This window comes from Phyllobates terribilis, unplaced genomic scaffold, assembly GCF_046119375.1.
Source record: "Phyllobates terribilis strain yellow unplaced genomic scaffold, ASM4611937v1 Scaffold_11__3_contigs__length_659146591, whole genome shotgun sequence".
Taxonomy (NCBI): Eukaryota; Metazoa; Chordata; class Amphibia; order Anura; family Dendrobatidae; genus Phyllobates; species Phyllobates terribilis.
In genome coordinates this window covers 415393315-415407659 of record NW_027362771.1, presented here as the reverse complement: position 1 = coordinate 415407659, position 14345 = coordinate 415393315, and the positions used below count along the sequence as shown (strand labels likewise).

At 44.7% G+C, this 14345-nt stretch overlaps 1 protein-coding gene across 3 annotated transcripts in view; it reads right to left on the bottom strand.

Annotated features, from left to right (window-relative positions):
* The window catches only part of GABPB1 (GA binding protein transcription factor subunit beta 1), a 47720-nt gene extending 35326 nt beyond the window's left edge, over positions 1-12394 (bottom strand). Inside the window, exon 1 of one of the 3 annotated variants that reach the window (XM_073653102.1) lies at positions 12022-12394. The gene's annotated coding sequence lies outside the window, so the exon portion shown is untranslated. The remainder of the gene's footprint in view (positions 1-12021) is intronic. The other 2 variants (XM_073653100.1, XM_073653101.1) reach the window with 2 other exon arrangements.
* Positions 12395-14345: the final 1951 nt, after the last annotated feature.

Sequence of the window (14345 nt, the reverse complement as noted above, 5' to 3'; positions counted from 1 at the left end):
GCGCAGATCACGGAATGCACTAGTCTGTGATCTTCTGCGCAGGCTACGGTGAGTCACGGAGACTCGTGGAAGGATTTCAACGCGCAGGCGCAAGATTATAGCCCCACAACAGGACACTGTTACATGCAGGGGGAAAGGGGTACTATGATAGTAAAGAGAGGAGGTGAGGATTCATTTTGGGCCCGAGGCCTGGAGCATTCATTACCATAAAGTCATAATATAAGATTTCAAAATATCAAAGCTATTAATATGAGGCATACAGGTAGGAATAGATTTACATTTCTATCACCTGTATGCCAGATTCCCTTTAACACCCGAAGGTGGTTTGCACTTTAATGACCGGGCCAATTTTTACAGTTCTGACCACTGTCACTTTATGAGGTAATTACTCTGGAGCTTCAACGGATTCCACTGATTCTGAGACTGTTTTTTTGTGACATATTGTACTTCATGATAGTGGTAAAATTTATTTGATAGGACTTGTGTTTATTTGTGGAAAAATCAGAAATTTGGAGAAAATTTCGCAGTTTTCCAAATTTGAATTTTTATGCCCTTAAATCAGAGAGATATGTCACACAAAAGAGTTAATAAATAACATTTCCTACATGTCTACTTTACATCAGCACAATTTTGGAACCAAAATTTTTTTTGTTAGGAAGTTATACGGGTTAAAAGTTGACTAGCGATTTCCAATTTTTCCAACAAAATCATTTTTTTTTTTAAATTTATTTTAGGGACCACATCACATTTGAAGTGACTTTGAGGGGCCTTTATGCCAGAAAATACCCAAAAGTGACACCATTCTAAAAACTACACCCCTCAAGGTGCTCAAAACCACATTCAATAAGTTTATTAACCCTTCAGGTGCTTCACAGGAATTTTTGGAATGTGGAAGGAAAAAAAATGAACATTTAACTTTTTTCACAAAAATGTTACTTTAGACCCAATTTTTTTTATTTTCGCAGGAGTAACAGGAAAAAATGGACTACAAAATTTGTTGCGCAATTTCTCCTGAGTAAGCCGATACCCCATATGTGGGGGAAAACCACTGTTTGGCGCACGACAGGGTTCAGAAGGGAAGGAGCGCCATGTTGTGTTTGGGGAGCCCCTGATGTGCCTAAACAATGGAAACCCCCCACAAGTGACACCATATTGGAAACTAGACCCCTCAGGAAACTTATCTAGATGTGTGGTGAGCACCTTGAACCCCCAGGTGCTTCACAGAAGTTTATAACATTGAGCCGTAAAAATAAAATTTTCACATTTTTCCCACAAAAAAATGTTTTTCAGCCCCCAATTTTGCATTTTCATAAGGGTGACAGGAGAAATTGAACCATGCAATTTGTTGTGCAATTTCTCCTGAGTAAGCAGATACCCCATATGTGGGGGAAAACCACTGTTTGGGCGCACGACAGGGTTCGGAAGGGAAGGAGCGCCATTTGACTTTTTGAATGTAAAATTTGCTTGAATAATTAGCAGACACCATGTCGCGTTTGGGGAGCCCCTGATGTACCACCACCCACAACTGACCTCATTTTGAAAACTAGACCCCTCAAGGATTTTATCAAGGGGTATAGTGAACATTTTGAACCCAGAGGTACGACACAGAATTTGATAACATTAGGTCATCATATTGAATAAGTTGTCATTAGTCTTGAGCAAGAGCTCGCTACTTGAGTTTGCATCGGGTACTCGGGTATGCACCATGTATCGTAGGTGCTCGAGTCCCCGCCCCGCATGTTTCACGGTTATTAAACACTCAAAAGAAAACATGCGAGGATCGCTTGTGTATGGCAGGCAATCCCCGAAAGGTTTTTTTGGCTGTGTAACAGCCGAGAAACATATGGGGCGGAGACTAGAGCATGTCACTCGAGCACCCGCGATACTCGGTGCATACCCGAGTACCCAATGCAAACTCAAGTATCGAGCACTTGCACTCAACACTAGTCGCCATATCGTCACCATTTTTTTTTTTTTTAACTTTTGAAAAAATTCCAACACAACCCTAATCCCAACCCTAATACAGCCCCAAGCCTAGCGTTTATTTTTTACGCCGTTCCTCGTGCGGTATAAGTGATTAGACGACTTTATTCTTCGGGTCGATGCGATTACAGCCATATCAGGTTTTTATGTTTGGCAGCTGTCACACACTAAAAGACGCTTTTTTTTTTGGCAAAGACTAGTTTTTGCAATAATTTTTCCATATTTCGGCCGAAAGTCATGTGTCGGCTTGTTTTTTGTAGGACAAGTTGACGTTTTTATTGGTACCATTTTCGGGCATATTACATTTTTTGATCGCTTTCTATTCTGATTTTTGGGAGGCAGAATAAACAAAAATAAGCAATTCAGGAATTGTTTTTTTTTATGCCGTTCTGCGTGTGGTAAAATTGATAAGGCAGCGTTATTCTTCAGGTCAGTACGTTTTACAGCGATACTACATTTATATCAATTTTTTTATGTTTTGGCGCTTTTACACAAAAAATGTTTTATTTTATAGAAAAAAAAATTTTTTTGCATCGCTTTATTCGGAGAGCTATAACTTTTTTATTTTTCGGCTGATGGAGCTGTGTGCCGCCTTGTTTTTTTGCAGGAGAGGATAACGTTTTCAGCGGTACCATTTTTATTTACATTTGTCTTTTTGATCGCGTTTTATTTCATTTTTTTGGCGGTATGATGATAAAGCATTGTTATTTTTTACCGTGTTCACTGCTGGGACAGTTTTATAGGTCAGGTCGTTCCGGACGTGGCGATACCAAATATGTGTGCTTTTATTGGCTTTGTTTCATAATAATATTTATTTATGGGTACAGTATATTATTATTTTTGGATTTTTTTTTTTTTGTAATATTTTTACTTGATTAAAGTAACTTCCTGATGCCTGGTGACCCGGATGTCGTCATGACATCAGGTCACCATGGCAACGATCAGGGCCCTGTGCACACAGCGCGAGGTCCCGATTCAAGGCAAGGGGGGGGGGGGGCGTTGCTTACTCCTGCAATGCTGCGATCGACTTCGATTAATGTGCCGGGAGCGGTGCGGGAACGCTCCTGGCACATAGTACCGAGTGTCAGCTGTGAGAATCAGCTGACACCAGGTGGCAATCACCTATCACAGCTTCTGTGCGAGCGCGATGTCATTGTGCATAATAGTACATACCTGGTCCATAAGGCCCAGGGCACAGGGACGTACTGTTACTGACAATGTCGATAAGGGGTTAAGCTGAATTCCCACAAACGTTTAGAAAAAAAAATATGTCAGTGTCATCCAGGAAACTCCTGACGATTTTCTCTCACTTGCCAGCAGTGTGCAATCCTTTTTTTTCCTTCTTTACAGCAGCAGTTAATAATTTACAAGACAATTTAAAGTTTCCTATGTTAAAAGAATTGCAATGTTGGGTCATTCCATTTCAAGTGAACCAATGAATTTGTCCTCTATATTTTTAATTCTTTTGAGATTTTGTTCTCTGGTAATAGTGTATTAGAGAATGCAAAATGTGAAGAAAAAAAATTTCATGCACTTTAATTTTTGTTTTTTATTAATTTTCAAAGTTTTGAAAAAGTGGTGGTCTTGGAGGTGTGTTTGGGGGTCGCTATTATGTTGGAATACTGCTCTGCGGCCCAGTTTTTGAAGGGAGGGGATCATACTGTGCTTCAGTATGTCACAGTACATGTTTGCATTCATGGTTCCTTCAATGAACTGTAGCTCCCCACAGCACTCATGCAGCCTCAAACCATGACACTCCTACCACCATGCTTGACTGTAGGCAAGACACACTTGTCGTTGTACTCCTCACCTGGTTGCCACCACACACACTTGACACATTCTGGAAGAAATTAATTAATCTTGGTCTCATCAGAACACAGGATAGGATTCCAGCAATCTTATCTTCAGCTGTTTGCAGGCTTTCTTGTGCATAATCTTTAGAAGAGGCTTCCTTGTTGGATGACAGCCATGTAGACCAATTTAATGCAGTGTGTGGCGTATAGTCGGAGCACTGACAGGCTGCACCCCCCACTCCAGCAGCAATGCTGGCAGCACTCATACATCTATTTTGAAAAGACACCCTCTGGATATGACACTGAGTACGTGCACTCAACTTCTTTGGTCGACCATGGCGAGGCCAGTTCTGAGTCTTATTAAACCGCTATATGATCTTGGCCACCGTGCTGCAGCTCAGGTTCAGGGTGTTGACAATCTTTTTATAGTCTAGACCAGTGCTGGCGAACCTATGGCACGCGTGCCAGAGGAGGCATGCAGAGCCCTCCCTAAGGGCACGCGCGCCATAGCCGAAGCACTAGCACTTCTGGACCGGGCCGGCAGGTAAGGACTCTGAGCCCGCCGACGCTTACTTCAGCTAGATGTGCGTTATATGACACATGTGCGTTATTTCTGCAGTCTCATACCCCTGTTCCTTTCTGTGGCTGCTCTATGCTGCCCCCTCCTGCTCTCTGCCTCGTCCCCCTCTGTAGGAGTTGTTGTTTTTTTTAAACTAAAACCTCAGTATTCAGGTTAATTTGCAGTGTTGGATCTTGGCGATAAATAAGTGGGTTTTGAGTTGCAGTTTGGGCACTCGGTCTGTAAATGGTTTGCCACCACTGGCCTAGATCATCTTTATGTAGAGTAACAATTCTTTTTTTTTTTTCAGATCCTCAGAGTTCTTTGCCATGAGGAGCTATACTGAACTTTCAGTGACCAGTAGGAGAGAGTGTGAGAGCGAACACCAAATTTACCACACATGCTCTCCATTCACACTGGAGACCTTGTAACGCTGAGTCAAATGACACTGCGGAGGGAAATGGCTATTTAGGCACAATTTGACCATTTTCACTTAGGGGTGTACTCAGTTTTGTTGCCAGCGGTTTAGCCATTGCTGTGTTGAATTATATAGAGAAAGCACACCAAATTTACACAACAAATTTACACAATAAGGCTATGTTACACAAGTTGTGTTTTTCAGCGGTTTTTGCTGCAGATTTTCAGCTGCGTTTTGCAGTACTAGAACAGTCTAATAGAAATCACATTCTCTGTTTTTTTTTTTTTCATTGTTGGGTATTTTGTGCCTTGTTTGGGTTTTTGGGAAACAGACAATGTCACTTCTTTCAACGTTTTGTCAACCAGCGGAAGTAATTTGTGGTAAAAAAAAAACGCACCAATATTTGCAGCAGCGTTTTTGATGGCAAAATAGAATGTGGTTCTTTTTTTTTTCTCAGAACTTTATGTACATGCATAAATAGAGACAGAAGGACAGTGAAAAAAAACCGCTGAAAAACATGCATCAAAACCTGCGTTTTTGACGCAGCTGATTTCCTGCCAGAGATTAGGTTTTGCTGCAAATTTGTGATGCTGAAAAACCCAACATGTGTGGACATAGTGGGGCCGTGACCTAAGGCTATCAGTATTCGGTCAGTATTTTTTCTGAGGAGTGGGAGCCAAAACCAGGAGTGGGTGATAAATGCAGAATTGGTGACTTGTTTCTATTATACCTTTTCTCTGATTGTTCCACTCCTGGTTGTGGCTCCCACTCCTGAGAAAAATACTGACCGAATACTGACCAAATACGGATATTGGGGATGTGGCCTAATACAAGCTGTACACTGACTACTTTACATTGTATCAAAGTGTCATATCTTCAGTGTTGTCCCATGAAAATATATAAGAAAATATTTACAAAAATGTGTGGGGTGTACTCACTTTTGTGATATACTGTACATGTATGTTAGCACACACACCCCTCAGCTGCCGCAGAACCTCGTAAGGCTGTGTGCCCACGATGCGTTTTTTTAAGCAATTCCGCTGCAGAAACGCTTAAAAAAAAAACGCATGGTAGAAGGCCTGCTATGTTCCCCAATGATAATCCGCATATGCTGTGCACATGCTGCGGAAATTTCCGCTGCGGATTATCATTGCGGAAAAAAACGCAGCACTACCAATTATTATGTGGAAGCGCTGTGTTTTCGCCGCCATTGTCTTACATTGGAACGCATGGAATCTGCATCACTGGATCTGCACATGCGGAATCCAAACGTTTCAACGTGCGGATGGTACCCGGGTCCGGAGGAGAGGAGACTCTCCTCCGGACCCAGGTACCATAGAACCTGTAAAAAAAAAAGAATAAAATAAAAAATAAATATTATATTTACCTTCTGACGGCCCCCGATGTGCTTGTCTTCGCTTGCCGGCAGATCGCGGTGGACTGAAGGACCTGCGTTGACGTCATTTAGTCATGTGACGGCAGGTCCTTCAGTGTACCGCGATCTGCCGGCAGCCAGGATGGATCGAATCAAGACTCCGGGGGCCATCAGAAGGTAAGTATAGATTTATTTTTTACCATTCTTTCAGTCGCACTATATAAATTATGCAGCTTGCATGGATTTATATAGTGTGACCAAGTTGTCAAGCACTTTTCCAAGTGATGCTAAAATAGCGTCTTTCTGCTAGGGAGATGCAGAAAGGCTCAGGAAAAAATCCGGAGCATTTCTGCATCGTGGGCACATAGCCTAACACGCAGCTCAGCTGCCGCAGAACCTCATAATACATCTTGGCTGTTATTGTTGCATTAAATTGCTAGAATCAATATGGAGATCTCAGTATGTAATGTATGACACTGAGACTTCCAATGTTATTTTGCCACATAAGGGACTGAACAGCTGGTTCCTACTGCACAACACACAGGCCGCATGAATAAGACATTGGCTCTATTATTGCAGTCGTGTATGTTTTACTCTGCAGCTTCCATGTATCAGATAAAACATACATTTAATATCCATCGGCGCCTATCCGGACTAGCTCAAGAGTCTGGTTATTCCCTGCGGCTTCTCCCTGCTTTGCTCCCCTAGACTAAGGCTGTGTGCCCACGATGCAGATTTAATGCGTTTCTGCGGCATTTCCGCTGTGGAAACGCATTAAAACCGCTTGTTAACATGTCTGCCATGGTCCCCAATGATAATCCGCATGTGCTGTGCACATGCTGCAGAAATTTCCGTTGCAGATTATCATTGCGGAAAAAAACGCAGCATGTCCATTTCTTGTGTGATTTTGCGGTGAAATCGCCGATGTTATGCGGTTCAATTCGCGGATGGTACCCGGGTCTGGAGAAGAGGAGACTTTCATCCGAACCAGGTACCATCGTACCTGCAAGTTAAAAAAGAATCGAAAGTAAAAAAAAAAAAAAAAAATATTCATACTCACCTCTCCAGCAGCCCCTGGTCTCCTCCTGGCGACGAGCCTCTCTCCTCGGCGGCCTGCGGTGTACTGGCAGGACCTGCGGTGACGTCTTTTAGTCAGCTGATGGTCACGCGATGGTCGCATGACCATCAGCTGAGTAAATGACGTCACCGCAGGTCCTGACAGTACACAGCGGGCTGCCGAGGAGAGAGGATGGTCGCCGGGAGGAGACCGAGGGCTGCTGGAGAGGTGTGTATAAGGTTTTTTTATTTTTAACTTTATTTACTTGCAAGCAGAACTCTCTGGTCACACAATATAAATCCATCCAGTTGCATGGATTTATATTGGGCTGTGGAATCGGAGTCCATTTTAGTGAAGTCAGAGTAGGCATAAAATGGACCGACTCCGAAAATATATAATAAATTGGGTACAATAGTACAATGCAGTTTGTGGGGAATATTTTTTTCGTAAGAATTTGGGAAAGTTATGCAATGTCCTATAAGTGTCTGTCCTATTCCTGATCTAAGGGTCTAGACTTTTAGCTGAGAAGAATCTGTGCTACAGTAAATTTATCACTTAAACATGAGCCATGTATGAGGGAGTCGGAGTCGTGGAAATTGAGGAGTCGGAGGTTTGGCTTACCGACTCCACAGCCCTGGTTTCAATCTGTAGAATGTAAAGTATTGCAGCATTTATCACCCATTGCAATGACTGAAAAATGTGTGTATTTTACGCACTATTTTTCCTGATATGACATATGTTTTTGGTGCAGAAATGTCTGCTATAAATACTTAACAAGAGCACAAACCCTTATTTTTTTCTTGGTGCAGTTCTGACAATGATATTAGGAAATTAAAGAATAAAATCCATAGTAGCAAGCAGAGTATAGAGCTCCTGTAGATACACACTTCTACCCCTAGATTATACAAATGTGCTCAACACAGCATCTATATGTGCTGCTGTACCCACATAGCATTAAGTACTGCTGTTACTGTATAGAACTTCTATGCAAGTAAATACGTACATAGCAGTATTATGTACTATGCTATAATGTATGTCTTTATAATGCTCAACTATTGATACATGGAGACAGGACACCACTGTATGAGGTGAAGGGAGTGTTACTGATATGTCGACAGAAATCCAATAAGGGTATGTGCCCACGGTCAGGCGCTGCCTGCGGCTTCTGCCCTTATTTTATGCATATGAGAGGCACAATTTTTTTTTTTTCTTTTTACATATCGACTTTTCTCATAGATGTTAATCTATGGGGAAAGTCCACTCGTGGACCCGCAAGAGAAATTGACATGCTGCGGGTCTGAAAGACGCGCTGCATGTCAGTTTCCGCAACATCCCCTACACCACTGAATTGTTAAAAGGAATCAGTCAGCAGGTTTTTGCTACCTCATCTGAGAACAATCTGACATACCGGGAAGAGAAGCTGAATTCAACCAGGTATCATTTAGATTACTGGGTGCAGCCATTTTGACACAATCAGAGCTTTTAGATTAAGGCTGTGTGCTCACAAAGCGTTTTTGGTGAGTTTTTGCAGCGCGTAAACGCTCCAGAAACGCATTGCATACCTTATCCTATGACTTCCTATGATATTCTGCAAATTCTGTGCACATGGTCAGGATTTTTTCTGCGCGGATTTTACTCGCCGAAAAAATACGGACATGACCAATTCTTGTGCGTTTCCGTATGTGTATTTGCCTATACAATGCATTGGAATAACGCATGGCAAATACGCATGCAAAAACCGCATGCGTTTTTCTGCCAAGGAGATGCAGAAATGCTCAGGAAAATTTCTGCATCGTGGGCACTAAGCCTTAGAATGAAGCAGAGCTGAGAAAGCTAACCCCGCCCACACCACTGCTAACCCCACCCAGGCTCTCCATGTACAAACTCCAGACAGTGAGCTGCTTATCACAGGAGGGGGAGGGCTAGCATGCACTACAGCTGTGTCCCAGTAATGAAAAGCTCCTGGTGTTAAAACAATGATTGCACATAAACAAAAGCACAGCTTGATAAGAGAGGCATTGCTGAAAGCTGTTTTTTATCCCCTACAGCAAGCTGTCTTCAGATTACAAAACAAAAACCTGCTGACTGATTCCTTTTAAAGGGAATCGGTCATTGATTTATGCTTTCCAAACCACTGGAAGCACAAATTAAACACCAGCTGTGCTGTTAGGAGACGTGTATGGTTTTTCTCTGGAGCGCTATGGAATTTTCAGAGAAAACATTTTCTGAGCCGGACAGGGACATTGCATCATGGATGACTGATCCCACCCTCCCTAGGTGTGTGTACAGGAAAACTTGCAAGTCTAGGAAGTGGGATTTGATTTCTTAGGGTACATGCCCACGATCAGGAATAGTAGCTTTTTGGAAGCAGCGCATCTTCGCCGTGTCCAAAACGCTGCACTCTACATTGCAAGCACAGTGGATGGGATTTATGCCAACCATGCTTCTTTTTAACGCTGCGTAAACTCGCCAGTGGTGCGGGTTTACAAGCCGCAGCATGTAAATTTCTGTAGCAGAGAAGCCAGTCTCTGCTACGTATTTTCCCCAATAGACTGTCATTAGATGGTAAATCCACATAGCCCAACACGTGTTTTGGAGCCATGTTCACGCATTTTTTTCAGCGTTTTTTGCTGAAGATTTTTATGCAAAATTTTCAGCTGCGTTTTGCAGTACCAGCAAAGTCTATGAGAAACCAAAATTCTTTTTGTTGCGTATTTTGTGCCTTGGTTGGGTTTTTGGAATATAGAGCATGTCACTTCTTTCAGCGTTTTTTTTCACCCATAGGAAGTAATGGGTGGTGAAAAAAAAAACGCATCAAAATTTGCATCACCGTTTTTGATGGAAAAATAGAATGGGTTACTTTTTTTTCACATAACTTTATGTACACGCATAAATAGAGACAGAAGGACAGTGAAAAAAAACACAGCAAAACCTGTGTTTTTTGACGCAGCTGATTTCCTGCCTGAGAATGGGTTTTGCTGCAAATTTGTGACGCTGAAAAACCCAACATGTGTGAACAAAGGCTTAATGTAGAATGCAACGGATTTGCAAATACGCTGTGTCCAAAACGTTACTATTCCTGATTGTGGCAATACCCTTACAGTAGCATGTATTGTTACCTATACTGCCATCACAGCAGTGTTATGTTGCATCCCATCACTCGCTGATCAAGGCAGATTGTTGAAACGTGCGTTGCTGCCGATGTCAGCTTGGCAGGAGAAGACAACTCATAGATATGCACGTTCACGTTAAATTCTTTTTGGTTCAGGCCCTCCAGTATTATGTCTATTTTATATCGCTATATACAGTATTTCAGTGATTACACCCCGCAGACAGTGGCCTCCTTGTTTACATGCCAACATTTGATCACATCCACTGCTGCTGTCTTCTGTTGTCGGATGCCATTTTGCACCGTGTGATCGTACTAGTCACCTAAAAAGTATATCACATTTTATGTCTGTGTTATTTTTACTGTGCGTATGGCCGCTGTCCTCTTTTGGCATGTCCTTATTCCATCACAGTATATGTAGGATCATGTATGACTTAGACCTGGCAGAACAAACCGGTATATGGTATACAGTATATAACCGTCCTATGAGGGCACACAGCGGTATACAACCCCCATCCTATGAGGAAGTACAGTGGTGTACAATCCCCATCCTATGAGGGCGCACAGTGGTATATAATCGCTGTCCTATGAGGGCGCACAGCGGTATACAACCCCCGTCCTATGAGGGCGCACAGCGGTATATAACCCCCGTCCTATCGGGGCGCACAGCGGTAGACGGTATATAACCCCCGTCCTATCGGGGCGCACAGCGGTAGACGGTATATAACCCCCGTCCTATCGGGGCGCACAGCGGTAGACGGTATATAACCCCCGTCCTATCGGGGCGCACAGCGGTAGACGGTATATAACCCCCGTCCTATCGGGGCGCACAGCGGTAAATGGTATATAACCCCCGTCCTATGAGGAAGTACAGTGGTATATAATCGCCGTCCTATGAGGGCGCACAGCGGTATACAACCCCCGTCCTATCAGGGCGCACAGCGGTATACAACCCCCGTCCTATCAGGGCGCACAGCGGTAGACGGTATATAACCCCCGTCCTATCGGGGCGCACAGCGGTAGACGGTATATAACCCCCGTCCTATCGGGGCGCACAGCGGTAGACGGTATATAACCCCCGTCCTATCGGGGCGCACAGCGGTAGACGGTATATAACCCCCGTCCTATCGGGGCGCACAGCGGTAGACGGTATATAACCCCCGTCCTATCGGGGCGCACAGCGGTAGACGGTATATAACCCCTGTCCTATCAGGGGACACCACAGTAATAAATGAGCTATATACATTCTTGTACACACAGTACAGCTCAGTGTGCCATCTCCCCAGGACAATGCCGCCGCCTCCCAGCTCTGATCACCGGACAATGGCGCCCATATGACGTGCGGCACACAGTGCGGCTTTATTACACGTGTACACCGAGGAGCCGCAGTACAGCACTTCCGCGGCCCGGCAGTTTCCCGCCCAGTGTGCGGGGCCGTCCCGGTGGAGGCAGCGCGGCCTCCATTCCCGCCGCCCGGTCTCGCGCATGTACCGCTCCCGCCGCGCAGTCCCCGCAGCCCGGGATGGTCACTGCACGGCCCCGGGTCCCCGGAAACCTGCCGACTTTAACGCAATAAACAGGAAATCGTTCGGATGATCTGGGTTCCGGGGGAAGTTGAATTATTTTTTACCACAGAAGAGATCAACTTCCACATCCGGTAGGGCCCGACACCCAACACTGACCTGGAAAAGGTTCGGTAACTGCACAAATGCGCTGTCAGTCCTTACCGTGCCCTCCGTGGCTGTGCCGCCCACCCCGCTCCTGGCTGCTGAACTCCCGGCTGAGGGGCTTCTCGCTCACCGAGCCGGGTCACTTCAAATGCAATCTCATCGGCGCCGAAAATCCCCGAAGAAAAGTCCCCGCGTTGTGCGCGGATGTGCACAGTGATCTCTATAGGGCCGCATCACCACCACTCCCGTCGTGGATCACTTTATTCTAATGAGCTGGCTTTTACTTCTGGCTTTTTGCCTGTTTATTAAACGTGTTATTTTGTGTAGACTGGTAATCGGTGACGGGATTACACACAACGCAGCCGGAAAGACCGAGGTTTAATTTACTAAAAAGAAGCGGGTGGCGGAGGAATATTGATGTAAGGCGGTGCCGGGAGGACTATGGCGCATGCGCGGTGACAGGCCAGGATGTGTGGGGTCTTCTGTGGTGACTGATCGTGCGCGGGTGTCCATGATTGCAGGCTGTTATGGGGGACCGAGTGTAAGGGGCATTTTGGGAAAAAGTTCATTTTTTGGCAGATTTATGTGCATTCTATAAACAACTATAAGGCTATGTGCCCACGATGCAGAAATGCTCCTGCTTTTTCCTGAGCGTTTCTGCATCTCCCTGGCAGAAAAAACGCATGCGGATTGTACATGCGTTTTCCTGCCAGGGACATGCGGAAATGGAGCGTTATTCACTGATATTTCCGCATGCAGCTTGACAAGCGCTTTCCAAGCGATTAGCATCACATGGAAAGTGCTTGTGACAACTAGGTCACACTATATAAATCCATGCAAACAGCATGAATTTATATAGTGTGACCCGAGAGAGTCGTTAAAAATAAATGTATACTTACCCTCTGATGGCCCCGGTGTCCCTCTCACTCCGTTCTCCCTTGCCAGCAACATTGAATTGAAAGACCTGCCGACCCGTCACATGACTGATGTCAGCGCAGGTCCTTCAACTCACTGCAAAGTGTCGGGAACCAAGCAGGAGCAGTGCGTGGGCCGACAGAAGGTAAGTATACATTTATTTTTTATTTTATTCTTTTTTTTACAGATTTTTTTAATGGTACCTGGGTGTGGATGAGACTCTCCTCCACACCCAGGTACCATCCGCACATTAGAACGCTTGGATTCTGCATCTACATATACAGTGATGCGTAATCCATGCGGTCTAATGCAAGTCAATGGCGGCGAAGACGCAGCACTTCCACAAAATAATTGGTAGTGCTGCGTTTTTTTCCGCAATGATAATCTGCAGCGGAAATTTCCGCAGCATGTGCACAGCACATGCAGATTATCATTGGGGAACATTGCTGCCCTTCTACCATGCGTTTTTAATGCGTTTCCGCAGCTGCAAAAATGCTGCGGAAACGCATTAAAAACGCATCGTGGGCACACAGCCTAAGGCTATGTGCCCACGATGCAGAAATGCTCCGGATTTTTTCCTGAGCGTTTCTGCATCTCCCTGGCAGAAAAAACGCATGCGGATTTTACATGCGTTTTCCTGCCAGGGACATGCGGATGTGAAGCATTCTTCACATGCATTTCTGCATGCGGGTTGACAAGCGCTTTCCAAGCGATTTTAGCATCACTTGGAAAGTGCTTGTCAACTTGGTCACACTATATAAATCCATGCAAACGGCATGGATTTATATAGTGTGACCCCAAAGAATGGTAAAAAAATAAATATATATTTACCTTTTGATGGCCCCTAGTGTCTTTATTCGATGCGTCTCGGCTTGCCGGCAGGTCGCGGTACACTGAAGGACCTGCCGACGTCAGCGGTCGCGTGACCCGTCACATGACTAAATGACGTCAGCACAGGTCCTTGAGTCCATCGCGATCTGCCGGCAAGCCAAGACAAGCACACCGGGGGCCATCAGAAGGTAAATATAATATTTATTTTTTATTTTATTCTTTATTTTTTTTACAGGTTCTATGGTACCCGTGTCTGGAGAAGAGTCTCCTCTCCTCCAGACCCGGGTACCATCTGCACATTGAAACGCATGGAATCCGCATGTACAGATGCAGTGATGCGTAATCCATGCGTTCCAATGCAAGTCAATGGCAAAACAATTGGTAGTGCTGCGTTTTTTTCCGCAATGATAATCCACAGCGGAAATTTCCACAGCATGTGCACAGCACATGCGGATCATCATATGGGAACATGGCAGACCTTCTACCAAGCGTTTTTTAAGCGTTTCTGCAGCGGAATTGCCGCTGTGGAACGCTTAAAAAACGCATCGTGGGCACACAGCCTAACAGGCCCTGATTGTACAAGCTGTCCCCAAATAATATGGGAACAGTACGGGGGGCATGTAGTGTAATGGCAG